The sequence below is a fragment of the Carassius carassius genome, chromosome 27 (assembly GCF_963082965.1).
Source record: "Carassius carassius chromosome 27, fCarCar2.1, whole genome shotgun sequence".
Lineage (NCBI taxonomy): Eukaryota > Metazoa > Chordata > Actinopteri > Cypriniformes > Cyprinidae > Carassius > Carassius carassius.
In genome coordinates this window covers 12133961-12151377 of record NC_081781.1, presented here as the reverse complement: position 1 = coordinate 12151377, position 17417 = coordinate 12133961, and the positions used below count along the sequence as shown (strand labels likewise).

General features: G+C 37.1%; 1 pseudogene; it reads left to right on the top strand.

Annotated features, from left to right (window-relative positions):
* Positions 1 to 111: 111 nt before the first annotated feature.
* Positions 112 to 17327, top strand: LOC132107408 (cell death regulator Aven-like; annotated as a pseudogene).
* Positions 17328 to 17417: the final 90 nt, after the last annotated feature.

The following is a 17417-nucleotide window of genomic DNA, read 5'->3' as shown; positions in this document are numbered from 1 at the left end:
TGTTTCCCCATTGAAAAGGGTTCTCTTTTAAGTAACAACAGTGTTTTTATACAGTCTATGGGTGTTACACGATTACAGTCTGGGCATTAGTTCAAATTTTCATGTTGAGCTATGAAAGGCAGACACAGTCGGGGAGGTGATGCTGAGACCGGCAGACCGGGAGAGCACCGGGGTCGCGGAAGAGGGGGACACCACCATTGTTGAAGAGGCAAACGGGATCATCGTAGAGGAAGAGGACAAGAGTTTGGACCTCTTGCAGATTTTCGACGAGTAAGTGTTAACCATGTAAAACTCTGCTAACTTAGTACGAGGCACAAATAGCATTTAAATAAATACGAGAAATATGAAAATGGAATAAAGTGACAAGCATTTATAGAGACTCCCCACACTCTTTTAATGAGTTTAATTTATAATAATCAATTTATTGTATTAACGTAAGTATTGTACAACATTGTTTCCCCTTTTTTTATAAAGGTTTTCATTGTTTCTAATAAACTTTCACAGTAAAACAATTGTATTGTGTCATGCTTGGTCACTGTCATCTTTTTTTTTTTGACTGCTTTCCAGAATCAAGATGACAATGAAAACAAAGAAAACTTTGAGAAAGAGGAAGAGGACAACATCTTCTCTAGGCAAAAGCTTGAGTCCATCTGGGACTGTTATGAGGAAGCTGAGAAATAAGAAATGAATGAAGATGCTCCGGCACAGACTATCATGTCCTGCTCACTTCAGCTGGCGAGACATGACCACCCACTTAAATCTGTGTCATATCCCCGTGTCATATCGCATCATCCAAGTGGATGCTGGACACTGGTGGTGGTTGAGGAGAGACCCTCCACATGATTGTAAAGCACTTTGGGTATACAAAAATACCAAATAAAGTGCTATATAAATGCATCATTCATTCATTCATTCATTTATACAGGGTTGAATCTGATTAATGGAGGACTCATCTCATGAGCAACAGTTTTTGCTAAACTACCATTACCATGAAGGTTGATTTCAAGCTGCCTGAATGAGAAGTTTAAAGTCAGTATAATTTTTTTTTCAAATTACAGTAATATTCTAATTCTAAATGAACCCCTGTGTGGTGTTCGTATTTTGTTATTCAGCCAGTGTTCATGGGTCTTTTGGACCTTTTTTGGGTTTTTAATTCAACACAAACATTTTATGTTGAAATACTCAACAGATGTTTACATCATCCAAATTACAAGCAATATAAACCGGCATATATGGTTCATATTTGCCCTTTACCTTTGTTAGATCACATTTATTAACTGAAGTGTTACAACCTTGAGTGGGAATGGCAGGGCTAGAAACCACTGATCTTTATATAATGATTGTAGGTCAGTGGCAGAAACGCAAAACTCACTCACACTCTCACAGACTCTCTCTCTCTTACACACACTCACACACACACACACATTTGTTTTTGTGAAAAGTGGGGACATCCCATGGGTGTAATGGTTTTTATACTGTACAAACTGTATATTCTATGGCTCTACACCAACCCTACACCTAACCCTCACAGGGAACTTTTTGCATTTTTACTTTCTCAAAAAAACTCATTCTGTATGATTTATAAGCGTTTTGAAAAATGGGGACATGGGTTATGTCCTCATAAGTCACCCTCTCCTTGTAATACCTGTATCATACCCATGTCATTATACAGAGTTGTGTCCTGATATGTCACAAAAACAAGAGCACACACAAACACACACATAAACACAAACTAATACCAGGCCCCGACAATAGGAGGACAGAGTGAAGGTACACAGGACCTAAATTTTCCACACTTTTATTAAAGTCGGGTCACCTTAGTGGACCCGAACATCCTGTATGTAATATAAATGTGTAGGTGGGTGTACAGTCCGTGGTCATTGAAAATTTGCTCTGATAAATGTTCTTCACGGAAAATTAGCCAAGGCCAATGAATCTGAGTTTGAAAAAGAATATTAATCGTATTTTGTTCTTTTGACAAAAGTGAAATGGACCCCATTACCATACAAGGGTTAATGTATATATATATATATATGTTCAGCAAGGGTGTGTTAAATCAAAAACCAAAAGTGACAGTCAAAATAGTTGTGTAATGTTACAAAAGATTTATATTTCCCATAAATGCTGTTCTCTTGAACTTTCTATTCAAAGAATCGTAAAAAAAAAAAAATTATTACATGTCCACAAAAAAATTAAGCAGAACAACTGTTTTTGATATTATGACGACAAGAAATGTTTCTTAAGCAATGAATCAATATAATAAAATGATTTCTGAAGGATTATTTGACACTGAAGACTGCAGTAATGGCTGCTGAAAATGCAGCTTTGCCATCACAGCATTAAATTACATTTTAAAATGTAAACTGTAGAAAACAGTTACCAAGAACTAATATTTCACAGTATTGCAGTTTTCGCTGTATTTTGAACAAATCAGTGCAACCTTGGTGAGCATAAAATAATTCTTTTAATACAATTTTAAAAAATCTATCACCTCCAAACATTTGATTAAAAGTGTAAGCAAGTTAAAATAGTTCAAAATTTGAGTTAAGTTCTTTTTTTAATAACCATGGAAATTCATGTAATGGATAGTCAGGAAATACCCATAGCCAAAAGAATACAAGTTTTTATTTAATATGTCATGTTGATGCAGAGAGTTTACATGTTCAAGGGTAGGTCATTAACACAACTGTTAATGTTCAAAAATGAACCATCACAGAAGCATTTGTTCCTCAAGTTTAATGAGCCTAAATCCAGTGTAAGTGCAGAATACGTTTCCATTACGCTCTTCTCTTGAGGGAATTTTCTTTGCTCAATTTGCCTCCCATTTCCCTTATCTGCTTCCTCAAAAGCCACATTGATATTCATGAGATATATTTGTGTCATCTAATTTTACGACAGCGAAGTACTGTAGGACTGCTCTGCCTCTTGTGGTATTGCAAGAGAAAGACTTTATATATCACTGATGAATCTCTTGGCAAACAAACATAGCAGAAATGTCATTTGTAACAATCTGTTTCTGTTGGTTGTAGTACAAACCATTAAAGTTGTACTCCACACAAAATTAGAGCACTTAATCTGTTTTGTTGCGCTCCACTTTTTTTCCTGTACATTTGCGATTAGTCATCAGAGGTTCAAACTCGCTGATCCCTGTGAATGTGGGTGGAAAGCGTATCTGTTCTCCAGAGCAAGAATTGTATCCATGACTTCAGGAATTGTGTAGGACAGCTTGTCCATCAAAATGATGTGGTTGTGCAGCACCACTATGGACACTTTGTCATATGACAACAACAAAAGAAGGTTGGTGCTTATTATAGGACTTAAAAATTATTCAGTGCTTTAGCTTGACTGCTTTGAAGAAGAATCTTTTCTGTCTTTCATATTTTTAACCATGAAAAAATATCTTTAAATGTTTTATTTGACTTTGCAAGATATATACGGTAAATATGGTCACACCTCATGGTCAAATATTGCTATATAATGACTTCAGGCTGTTCCGGTTTGTTCAGTTTTTCAGAGTTGCCCAACCTCCCCTGCGATACTCGACATACTGTCCTTTATTGCATTATGATCCTGCCAGCAGGCTCTGATTAGTGTTGTGGTGGTAATGGACTGATTAGGTACAAAATAAGTGTAATTCAGCTTTCACCAGGGAGTGGAATAAAGTGGAGGAACATCCTTCCCTTACCCTTGAGGTTTCTCACAAATTACCTAAATCATAACTTAATCTGCATTCTTTAAAGGGTTTGTGTGCCTAAAAATAAAAATTGTCATCATTTAGTCACCCTCAAATTCCTACAGGCTTCAAACTACATGCTGACGCAATTTTTATCATTCTTTTAAAAACGTTTTTAATAATTGTATTCCCACTTTTGACATTTTCATTTCCATAGCTCTCGTGTAACTTGCAGTTACACCTACATCCTTATTGCTTTATTCAAATAACAAGAGAAACCGATTCATTAGCAGATGAGTTTCCTTCTTCATCATAGCAGGTGCTTGCACAGGGTAGTTAGTTTAATCAGTGAGTTCGTGTAAGGAAATCCTTATGCGATTCATAGAAACCGCATTCTGGCGGTTAAGCATTCCTTGCCACATACAGTAAGACTGGTGTAGAGAGCTGAGACCGTGTTTCATAAGGTATGAATTTGCATACAGCAGCAAGATTTCTGTTATCTGTTGACTTGCTCTGATCTGTTATTGTGCATGTCAAATTATGGTCTCCAGCAGCCCTATCTCTTAAGCTGTCAATGTAGAGAAAACTACATCTTTCAGATAACTTAAAATCATATTACTTTCACACAAATGGGTAATTTCATTTAGACTAATCTCATATCTGTTTGCAGATTAATCTGTCAGACACTCTCAATAACATCTTTGAATTTGGATGGCATCATCCAATCCTTGTCACTATGTTGGTGAATTTGTTTGCTAAACCCAGCATCATAGGGCAGTGCTTAAGCACTGGGGCCCTTTTTTCATTTTTTAAAATGAACCTGAAACTCACATTGGTTTGAAGACACACTATGAGGACGAGTGTAGTAGTTGATATATTGTAATATAAGGTAATAATGATCTCCTTCAGATGAAAATGATGTGGAGCTCCCTCAGAAGGCGGCACAATTTCCCATTTAAGGTGGTTGAATATTTAAAAAGGCTGTAAGCACAGCCATATTAGCTTTGCATTGATTTCTGGTTTCGGTAAAGAGTGTATTTTAAACATAATGCAGAAAATTGTATGTACAGGTAATAAAAAATAAGAGTGCATGCAGATAAAATGTTTATGATCTAATATTTATAATTAATATATTTATATTTAATATTTAACACAAAGGTTAATTTTTTTTTATCATTGATCCATTGTACCATGGACATTTTTACTGCCTTTGTCAGTCACATTACATGAACTAATATTGATTTATACAACTCAAGTGTTTAATTATTAGTAAATGAAAAAAAAAACTAAACATAAAAACATTAACCTATAAACAGATGCAAAATTATTGGTAATGGTCTGTTTATGAAAGCTATTGCATTCATGTATGTATGTACTTATTTATCACCCAAAAATGAAAACATTATTTTTTCTCCCTTCAGTATGACTTTCTTAAAAAACATATAAGTAGATATTATGAGAAATCTCTCAAATTACATTAAACCTTATCGTCTTACTTTGGATGGACAAAAAACAGAATGTCTGCTTTTGTGTTCCACAGGTCTGAAACAACATGTGGGTGAGAAAATGATGACAGAATTTTTTCAAACCTTTAAAATGAAACATAATGAATTCTTTAAAATGTCAGTCAGTGATATCTATTGTCTTTCTTTAATAATGTTGACCTAATATTCACCGACACTAGAAATTACTACCTTGTCTTTTTATCAATCATATAAGATGTATGTCTTCAGTACTCACTGTTTTCATCGCTCAGCCTTGAACTCCATCTACAGATCTGTCCTGGTCAGACTGTCACTCCTCCCAAACCTTTTCCTCTCTTGAAGACTCAGGATGCGTGTCTAGATGCTTCTTCTACATCCACTCACTAGCCTGGTCTTAAATTATATAATCCTCAAAGTAGTAGTAACATGTTCTCCATTGTTTTTGGATGGTTTTCTTAAGGAAGAATCAAAGTAAAAAGGCTCAAATTGTGACAGTCATACTAAAGTCCATAACATTCAATGGTAAGCACCTCCTTTTCTCTCGGTGGTGGAGGATGATGGTTAAATGCTGCTGCTGCTGTTTCTCTGGATGATTATGTGCTGCTGCCTGTGGATGCACTGACAGACACAGATGTGAATGGCTGGGAGGAGGTCATTCCCACTGGGCTGGGATGATCGTCATGATTTGGGGCAGTGAACAACAGGCAGACGCCAAGAATGGGAGGAGGAAGAGGTGAAGAGCGGGGGCCGAGCCAAAGCAGAAGTGAGGGGATGAAGGTTAGACCATTTATACTCATATTATAGACAGTGTGTGTGTGTGAAGGGGCGGCATTATGCTTACTAAAACATTGTGGAGGCAATAATTACTCTCTTTTGACACAAATATCATGCCTGCGAGCAAATAAGTAGGTGGAAAGGATGGGTTAACTGGAAATACAGACGTGAGAGGGTCATTTCATGACATTTTGGTATATCCGTGGAAGCTACTTTAGTTTAAATCAAAGTAAAATGGTCATGTAAAATATTACAAGCTATTAAGGTTCCTAGTGAATTGTTTATATATATATATATATATATATATATGTATGGTATGTATGTGTGTATATATATATATATATATATATATATATATATATATATATATATATATATATATATATATATATATATATATATATATATATATATATATATATATATATATAAAAAGTATATATTTCAGCATTTAGGTGCTTTAACATTTTTTATTCATAATAGCATTCAAAGGTTTTAAAGTTTTTGAAAGAAATTAATACTTATGTATTAAATTGATTCACAAGTGACATTAAAGATGTACAGTGTGTAGATTTACACTTGTTTTCAACATTGATAATAATGAGAAATATTTCTTGAGCAGTAAAGCAGCATATCTGAATGATTTCTGAAACATCATGTGACCCTGAAGACTGGAATAATGCTGCTGAAAATTCAGCTTTGCCATCACAGGAATAAATTAAATATTAAAATATATTAAATATATACAATTTTTATTATAACTTGTAATCAAATTACACAAACATTACTTTATTTACTGTATTTTTATCAAATTGTATTCTATTTTGTATTCAAAAATCACTTTTTTAAGGGTTGGCCTCAATACATTTTCCTATAAATTGTCTGGATGACTGGACTCTATAGAAGTGTGGTTTGATCTCTCTAATTCTACTCTCACAGCTGCATGGGTATAATTAGTTACATCATGACTAATCAAACATGAAGTTTGTATTGAGTGTGTTAAGGGTTGTCTGAGCTGGGATTAAGTACAGATCGACCAATTCAGGATTGTTTCTTTTCACGCATTTCCTTTTGTCAGAAGCAGCACAGTATCACTTGTTCATGTCGTCCAGTCAGGTTGACAGGAAATGGCTTATATAAGATATTACCATATAGGGCAGGATTTCCAGGCCTCCAAGTTTATTGATTATAATGAGATCATAATGGAGGATATGAGCCATATCACATACCCTGGAGGAGGACTAATAACGAAGGGCATAGATATAGAGTGACAGCTCCGCTGTGTTTGCCTGCATCTGTGTGTCTGTCGTAACGTAGTATGTCTCCTCTGGGTCTCAGATGGCCAGCAGACACAACTCAGCCCTACACGCCACATACTCGGGTTACACTTGACGGTGAGAGCAGACTAAATGTTGCCTGAATTTCATGACCTTGTTTAGCTATTGACTGCACTCCAGTATGTCTGTGTCCCTGCAGAGAGGGAAAGACATGCTAATTCATTACCCATTTATTTACCTGCACCTGTAGGAAACCGACACCCCCCCCCCCCCCCCCCCCCCCCCCAGACATTTTCTCCTTTATTTCAGTTCCTTGGGTCTCCACTTGTGGCCCTGGTAATGTCAGTTTCACCAGCTGGACCCTCCAAAAATGACTACACCCTGTTGGGCCAAAGCACTCTATATTGTCTCTCTTTTTATAGCTCTTGTTGGAAAGTAGCAGTCTTATCTTGCACAAACTCAGCCATTGAAATGTAACTTGCTAAATATTATTGTCTTATCCTGTAGCTCAATTGGTATAGCTTTGCGTTATCAAGCGCAAGGTTGGGGGTTTGATTCCCTGGGAACACATGATAAGTAAAAATTGATAGCCTGAATGCACTGTAAGTCGCTTTGGATAAAAGCGTCTGCTAAATGCATACATTTAATTTAATTTAGTAAGGGTGGGTGATATACTGGTAGACACGATTAACCGGTAAAATTGTCAACTGGTAAAGATTTTTTGTATCTTTTGTATCATTTTTTGGGTGCGATTGTAGTACTAGACTACATAGTAGGGTCTTACCAGCACAACTACTTCTTCTACTTCTTCTTATTGTTTTATGGTGGGTGGCATCCAACGTTAAGGTGCATTACTGCCACCTTTTATACTGGAGTATGGACCATAGTGACTAACAGAACTTTAATAATAATAATAATAATAATAATAATAATAAAAACTATGGTGTATTGTGAAGAGGAAAATGCGATATACCAGACCCAAGAATGCAGAAGAGCTGAAGGCCACTATCAGAGCCACCTGGGCTCTCATAACACCTGAGCAGTGCCACAGACTGATCGACTCCATGCCATGCCGCATTGCTGCAGTAATTCAGGCAAAAGGAACCCCAACTAAGTATTGAGTGCTGTACATGCTCATACTTTTCATGTTCATACTTTTCATTTGGCCAAGCTTTCTAAAAATCCTTTCTTTGTATTGGTCTTAAGTAATATTCTAATTTTCTGAGATACTGAATTTGGGATTTTCCTTAGTTGTCAGTTATAATCATCAAAATTAAAAGAAATAAACATTTGAAATATATTGGTCTGTGTGTAATGAATGAATATAATATACAAGTTTCACTTTTTGAATGGAATTAGTGAAATAAATCAATTTTCTGATGATATTCTAATTATATGACCAGCACCTGTATATCATTACTGTGAAATAAAATTACTCATATTGTGGTATAAGGTTTTGGTCATATCGCCCACCCCTAATAGTTAGGATATTCATTTTACACCTTATTTTTTCTGAATATGAGCCTAGTTGATTCAAGCACGTGTGCTACAGAATAGATCATACTCAAAATGTGTAGCTACAGAATTTTGCCAAGCCGTATAGAAGTTATGCTTTTTCAAAAGGCATATTGAATTCAGTATGTTTGTATGATCCCATAAATCTTTTTTTTTCAGCACTAACTGGTGTTTATGAAAGAACACTGGATCTTTCTTCCCTTAAATGCTCAGCACCTGTGCGTGTGTGCCATTGTTTTTGATCACACATACTGTGACTATAGTCCCTGGCATGAAGCATTGGACAGTAATTATGATGCGGGGGGGTGTTTTCACCCACACAGAGCATAGAATGTCATCTCATCAATAATGTGTAACAGTAACAGCCACTGTGTTAATGACTTGCTCTCTTCTCTCTCTGCTGTTGTTACCATAACACCTGTGCAATTTGCATGAGGCTCATTATTTTAAACAATTTTGTATCCTTTAGACACCTTTATGAATGCTTGGAAGTGCAACAGAGGCCACTTGTTTCTAATAATTTACATATTGGCTTTCACTATCTTTTCATCTGTCCACCATAACTTACTCCTTGTGAATTTCCTGTGGTAGAGAGACAATTGTTCCCTTTTTGCCACATCACTGAAATGTGCCAGGTTTTTTCAAATCATATTTACAGGTTAAAGGTTCAAGTTACATTTTTGCATTAATATATGATTGTGTAATGATAGATTTTAGTTATAAATAGGCTGAATGGTCTAATATTATGTCCCCAATGAACCTGTTTTGTAATGCTGCCAGGAAATGGTCCCCTGATTGTCCCTTCGAGTTCATGTTTGCCCAGAGATGCATTATTTGGGGCAGTGTTGATATTTGGGGCATGAAGTCCTTTGGTATTTGGTTGCAAGTGGATGTTTTTAACGGGCGTTGTCATTGAAATGCCTCAGTTTATTCCTCTGTAATTTGAATTCTAGATTGGGAAGTCTATCATTAGAGATGAAAGAGAAATATTTCAAGATATTTTCAACAGGTTTTTTTGTATGCCATGTATTTGGTACACTCACTTAGATCTGTCTTGAAATTCATTACAGTCCAAGTCAAGTCAAGTCTGCTTTATTGTCAATTCTTCCACATGTACAGTACATACATACAGAGAATTGAAATTGCATTACTCTCAGACCCTTGGTGCGTACAGATAACACTACTGCGGGTCAGAGTTCATTGGGGCATGGGGAAATAGACGAGTGGGGGGGCAAGGATGGGAGGGAGTTCAGCTTCCTGACAGCCTGATGGATGAAGCTGTCCTTCAGTCTGCTGGTCCTGGCCTGTAGTCTCCTTCCTGATGGCAGCAGACTGAAGAAGATGTGTGAAGGCTGGGTGGGATCACCTGCGATGCAGAGGGCTTTATAGGTGAGACAGGTTCCATAAATGCCCTGGAGGGAGGGGAGAGAGACACCAACAATCTTCTCAGCTGCTCTCACTATGCGTTGAAGAGTCTTCTGGCAGGACGCATTGCAGGCGCCATACCACACAGTGATGCAGCTCGTCAGGATGCTCTCGATGGTGCCTCTGTAGAAGGTGCACTTGATGGGGGCCAGGGCTCTGGATCTTCTCAGTTTGTGGAGGAAGTAGAGATGCTACTGTGCTTTATTGGCCAGTGCTGTGGTGTTGTCAGTCCAGGAAAGATCCTCTGTGATGTGCACACCCAGGAACTTGGTGCTGCTCACTCTCTCAACAGACGTACCATTGATGGTCAGAGGAGCATGTTGAGTGTGCGCTCTCCTGAACTCAACAACAATCTCCTTCGTCTTCTTCACATTCAGAGAGAGATTGTTGTCACTACACCACCCGGCCTGGCGGCTAACCTCGCTCCTGTAGTTTGTCTCATCTCTGTTGCTAATGAGACCCACCACAGTCGTGTCATCTGCAAACAGGCTCCGAGCGTCTCTTAGCCTCTCTGATGCCGCAGGATAGGTTGGCCCTAGCTGTCCTCAGGCCCACCTCATCTCCAGCTTTGAAGGCAGCGTTCCGAGCCTTCAGGAGTCTGTAGACCTCCCCTGTCATCCACGGCTTCTGGTTGGCCTGGACAGTGATGGTCTTTGTGACAGTTACATCATCAGTACACTTGGTGATGTAGGCAGTGACAGTCTCTGAGTACTCTTGGAGGTCTGTGACGTTATTGTATGTGGCAGCCTCCTTAAACATATTCCAGTCAGTGGTGTCAAAACAGTCTTGAAAAGTCTCTGATGACACTTCCGGCCACACTGAACTGTTTGGGCAACTTTAATGAGCGTTCTGTATGCAGGCATTAGCATGACAGTGGTCGAAGGCACCGAGATGGAGGAGGGGAAGGGCTTTGTAAGCTCCGTTATGGGAGGTGTAAACAAAATCCAAAATGTTTTTACCTCGTCTTGGAAATTTAATGTGTTGGTGTATTTTTGGGAACACACTCTTCAAGTCTGCATGGTTGAAATCTCCAGCTATGATGAGAAAAGCATCAGGGTGGGCTGTCTGCTGCTCACTGATGTGCGGTACAGTTCATTTAGTACATCGTTCCTGTTGTTGCTGTTGGAGCTGAAAGGAATGTAAACAGCAATGAGCAGTATGCTTGAATATTCCCTCGGCATATAGAATGGCTGGCACTTAATAATCATAAGCTCCACCAGGGATGAGCAGTTTTTGCAGACAGCATCGGGGCACCACGCATCATTGATGTAAACACAAAGCCTGCCGCTGCGTTATTTACCTCCCACGACGAGGACTCTGTCCGCTCGATAGCATGTCAGCTGATCGAACTGAAAAATATGTATTTTGGTTTTAAATGATCCAAAACTAACAGAATTTATTTATTTATTTTGTATAAATTTTGTACTGTTTTAGGATCCCCCACCCCCCACACACATCTTTATTACACTTTTGGTGTTTCTGGTCAAAAATGGCCAACCTACAAATAAAATATTATGCTATATAATTAAAAATACTTGTTTTATTGAGTGTCTGTGAGAGTGGAAAACTCATCTCTCATGAGACTCTTTGCCTGCTGATCACTGATTCAACATCAACTTTCCCAATTTCAAAATGAGAGTTTATTTGTTCTTTATGCCTCGATGATGCCATATGATTAACAAGCTCTAGTTCCAGCCAGTTCAAATGCGAATTATCTTTTTATCATTTCTGGTTTAGGAAGCTCAGATCACTTTATAAACATAATGATTTGAAGGTTACACAACAGTTTATTCAGTATCCCACTTACTGATCAGAAATGAAAGCAGAGCGTAGACCTTTAATGATTTGAAGGTAAACATTTTTACTTTGTTTACTTTTTTTTTTTGTTTTTTTTTTTTGTGTGCAAATTTCATATTTAAAGATGTGTTTTTAAATGAACCATGTGTGTGGACTTTACAGTTCTTTCCTTTCAAGTCTAGACACTAATTGTTAAACTCTTGGTGTTCTGCATGGCAGCGGTGACGTATAATAAATAATCTTATTGTTTGGAATTTTCAGCTTGAAATGTTTTAATTGCAATCATAACAGACTGATTTATTTTGATGGTTCAGTTCGTTATGGAGTTGCTTTGTGTTAATTGGCTTAGCAATGATTTTGCTCAAGAGCCGTGACGACAAAGCAAATTAGCAGCTTCTTTCAAAGGGCTGTAGCCCCCCTGCATTAAGTGGCATTTAATGACTAGCAGTGGATGGCCTGTGCTCTTTTTAATACGGTTGGGCTTGTAGGTCCACAGCATTCCATGGTCCTGGTGTCAGTGTTTTATAGGGCCCTTAAAAAAGCAACGAACGGTGGCCAGATTTGGGTTGGCAGGCTGCATACATAATGCCACTCTCTGAGGGGAAATGACCTGTACTTGTAGCGCTGCTTCCTGTGGTACTGCTCTCCCACATTCAGAGAACGCCAGCCTGCAGAGAGACACACATCTGCCACACTGACTTTCTTCCACTGCACCAGAGATGCTACTGTACACTTATTTTTCGTTCACATCAGCCTTTTTTACCTGTATGCCTATTTGCTATTAGGTTGTGTAAAAAGTAGGAATGCACATTGCAAATATCGACCAATTATTAATAGGACAGTACTGAAAGCAGCTTCAAGCCATCTGTGCACTAGTATCGTACACTAGTTTTGTGTGAGGTGGCCTATTTATTGCTTATTGTTTTTGATGAACTGAATTCAGCTTATTTAATTCATGTTTAATCAATGAAAATAATTATTCAGTATTTTTAAATGTTACATTTAAACGATATATCGTTTTATACTCAATTTAAAATGTAAATAATTTACATTTTTATGAAAGTAAAATTATTTGCAATATGGATTAAGATAAAGAATTGGCCAGTGACTACGGTGGCCCTGTAGTGCACAATACAATAAAATCGCCACAGCACATAGGACTAATTCATTGTGCTGTGCTAACTTCATTGTGCTGCGACTTGTTTCCATTGTTTTGTGATAATTTTTCTGGTTATGCGGTCCTGGGTCGCACATAGTTTGTTTCTTATTAAGATATTTAATTACAGTTTAAAAAGTGAAAAAAAATATATTTTTTTTTAAATGAAAAACCTTGATTGATTATATATATTTTAACTGTATACTTATTTTATTGTAATTTGAATTAATAATTAAAGAAAAATTATTGTTAACATTTGTTTGTAATTCTCATTATGCTTAGAGATGATTCACTGCATTTTTCATTCATTTTTTATTTTGGAGTAAAATATGACCCAGAATGATCCTGCAGAGGTGAGTAAATAATTGAAAAAATTACTTTTAATTAATTATAGTCTCGACATGTTAAGCTGAGAGAAAGTATTTGACCATTATTCACAGGAGAATTTGTTTAAGTCAACTTTTGTATGAAAGAAGTGCTGAATATCAGCATTCCTTCATCCGTAATAAAACACAACTTTATTGTTTATCAATCATAACAGAAAAATAATTATTCGCTTTTGATCCAGCACATTATATTTTTGAATCCCTACTAAACGGTGTCCATATGATAATTTCTTAATTTATTCCTGCACTTGTACAAACAATGTGTTTATCATAAGTAATGCATAGCAGTATGTCACATGCAGCTGGTTTGTTATACGCACTAGCCACACTACTTGCTATGTTAAAGCTACGCTGCCCCTCATTGCACATGCTGACAGGACCTTTGCTTATTGTTATGGCAGCAGTTTCCATGGCGCTGTCACTGCCAGTGAAGGGAACATGATGAAATTGCCTGGATGGCATCTCCTGTCCGCAGCTCCACTCATAACAGAGTTTCTACACTGATGACTTCAAGTACTGCGTACTTGGCAGTCTGCTCAGCTTTAGCAGGATAATCTTGTTTCCTGTGACGTTGCTTCTGAGTCAGTGGGATGCTAGATAGACAAAAACTTTAATAGTAGCATGTTGTTGTTTTTAATTGCAGCAGTTTATCTTTTTAACACATTATATGAAGTTGCAGAATGCTTCTGAAGTGCTCTTTTGAAGAAGGATTGCTCCTCTTGACCCTGCGACCCTGCTCTGTATCATCCGTGTCGGTTTGGCCGACTGTAGTTGGCAAGTATGTCTCGAGTGAAAGAGCATTTCTGAGGCAGGAGCACTGAGTATTCAGGCCGGGACAGCTGTGCGTGACAGACCCACGTCTTCTTTCTTCAGCTGTCCCAACTTGCTGCCGCCTCAGAATTCACACTGCTTGTGTCAAGGTGAAAATGACTTCAAAAGATGACACACGCTGAGCTGCTGCTTCTGTGAAAGTGCGCCGTGAACTGAGTGTTTACAATATGGAGATGTGAGAGTTGTTTTTCTTGGCTAATGATTGAACTAAGTCATAGATATGTTTGTCACTGCAATAAAGGGGCTAGGAAGGTGAGCTATAGTACAGTGGTTATTGTTAATGAAAACTATTACAAATGTTTAATTTAAAAAATAAATAAAATGAAAAACAAATATTAAAGTGGTTGTATGATACTTTTTTAAAGATCATTATTTTGTGTATTTGGTGTAACAGAATATGTTGACATAGTTTAATGTTCAATTTGGGTGGTGTTGGTGCAGTGGATAAGACACATGCCTTTGGTGTGAGAGACCCGGGTTCAAATCCAATGTGCCCCTGAGCAAGACACTTAACCCCTAGTTGCTCCAGAGGTGTGACTTTGGATAAAGGTGTCAGGTAAATGTTCAAAAAACACATTATTTTTCAAATACTGTACATTATTGTAGGTCCTCTATACTCCGCCTCTCTCAAACGTATTGTTTTACACATAATATCTCTTTTTCCGACAAGCGCAGTCTGCTCTGATTGGCCAACTGACCCAGTGCATTGTGATTGGCCGAACACGCAAGCACTCATTGGAAATGCAATGCCCCTTTCCATAATCACAAGCTTATTCTTTCAGAATAAATGTAAAGACAAAACACAGCTAATAATTTAGCTGTATGAATTAAAAACTAATAATTTCCTTAGTTTTACCATCAGTTCAAGCCCGCACACACAAACACACACACGATGCGCAGGACTCCACATTTGAACAGTCAATAGCAAATACTTAAACTAATAACATACTTACATTAACTGATTTAGGAGCACCAGATTGTCAAAGCAAAGTCAGAATTACCTCCTCTTCTAGGTTCACGAAACGGTCATCCATAAAATGCATTGCTGTTCTGTTGTAAGTGATCTTAAAGATTCCTAAATGCATCTACGTTCAAAAGGACAAATAAAGTGCTTTCACCTAGACCCACACAGCATCTCCCTGACATGGCTGCTTCAACACTAACTGTGGTTACTGAAACCATGCCGCCTTTTTTTGCATGAACAATTGGGCGGCATTACACAAATCTTCCCACATGACGTAGAGATGTGGGGGCATGTTTGAGCGAGCCATTTTAGGGGTGCGTGGCAAAGTCTTAACTTTGATAAACAAAGGATCTCTTTGGATTTGAGACTTCAGTCTCAACTTTACAGACCAAGAGCTTGTAACACTCTAAAGAGAAAGGGAAAATTTAAATCACATCATATGACCCCTTTAAATAAAACAACTGAAACTAAATTTGAAACCTTGCCTTTCCAAAATGAAAAATAAATTTCAAGTACTAAAATTGCTAATGCTAAATCATTAGCAATTTCGAAATTCAAATAAGTATTAAAAAAATAATAATAAAAATGCCAAAAGTACTTAAGAAAACTTCAATTAAAATGGAAATTTAACATATAGAAATAAAAGCTCATTTAAATTACTGTAATAGTATATGAATAATACCAAAATAGCATTAGTATTTATATAAATAGTATTTATTTCCAATTAAATTTTTTACAGCTGGATAATCAGCAGAAAGTGTACATAATGTGATATATAACATTATAATATTGATTTTAGAAATGTAATTAAACCAAATGTTATCAATGAATGATAATTTCATATTTAATCATAACAATAATAAGTTATATTAATAAAATACATAATCTGACAAATATTCATATTGTGTATATATATATATATATATATATATATATATATATATATATATGTGTGTGTGTGTAATTGTGTGTGTGTGCGTGTGTGTGTAAATAAAAATAAAAAATTCAGTAAAGTGGAACATCAGCAAATTTCACTAAAATAATGAATTCAATCTAAGCTTCCTAAAAGTGTCAAAGCAAAACTAATACATTACCCGGTGACTCACCGAATTTACTTTGATTTAACTCCAAGTGATATATAAAAACATATATTTTTTCTGTGTTTTTTTAATCTGTTTCAGAGGACTCATTTACACAGTTCAGGTTCTCTGATGAGAAGGACTGGGAGATGGACTCACTAGCAAAAAATCAGGTGCCAGCTTTAACTCAGTCACTTCAAGAGCTTCCACTGCACACAAGACTGAACCTGGAGGCTGAGCTTGTGCAGGTAGATCAATTGCTTTTGAAATACTTACTAGTACCAGTGAAGAATGTGCTAGCGTTTTAATATGTTTCAAGTGACAACCCCCGTTGAACTTCAATCCCTGACAGTGCCTCACAGAACCGACTCGACTCCAACAGCTGGACTGAAAGCTCCTCAGGTTCCAGGTATCACACCGACTCTCAGTGTCTCCACAGCCATCCCTCCTGCAACAGATGATACTGACCAGGAGCTCGACCTTCTCCTCGACTTGCAGAAACCCATCACAGAAATGACTTCAGTCGAATCACATGCTACAACAGATGACCTGCTAAACAGCCCAAAACAAGGTCGGTATATGTTTGTTCTTTTTTTTTTTTTTTTTTTGTTAAAAAGTGATGCCGTGTAGTTTAACTAATTGAAATTAGTATTAGTAGTAACTTCCAATAATAAGCTACATAAGTAATGTTTGTGTTAAGGAGAAGAAGAGAGAAAGTATCAAATGGTTGATATGAAAGACACATAGCCCAAAGTGGAAAGTGGAAAGTGAAGCTAAACCTACGAGGCAGGAAGTGACAGAGGAGGATCTGGAGGACTGGCTGGACAGCATGATCTCCTGATCCTGTTGTGGATTAAATCAGCCCATGCAGCTTTGCTAATGCTGACATAGCGTTACTTCTGTGTGGACGTGAACATCATACCGCGACACTTCATTAAGTCTTCTAATAGCCAAGACTAATTCAGTCACGTGGAATATAAAATGCTTTATCAAAGTATTACTGATTAAAAGTGATGTAATGCGGTTTAACACTTTTCAGACCCATCATATTCGCTC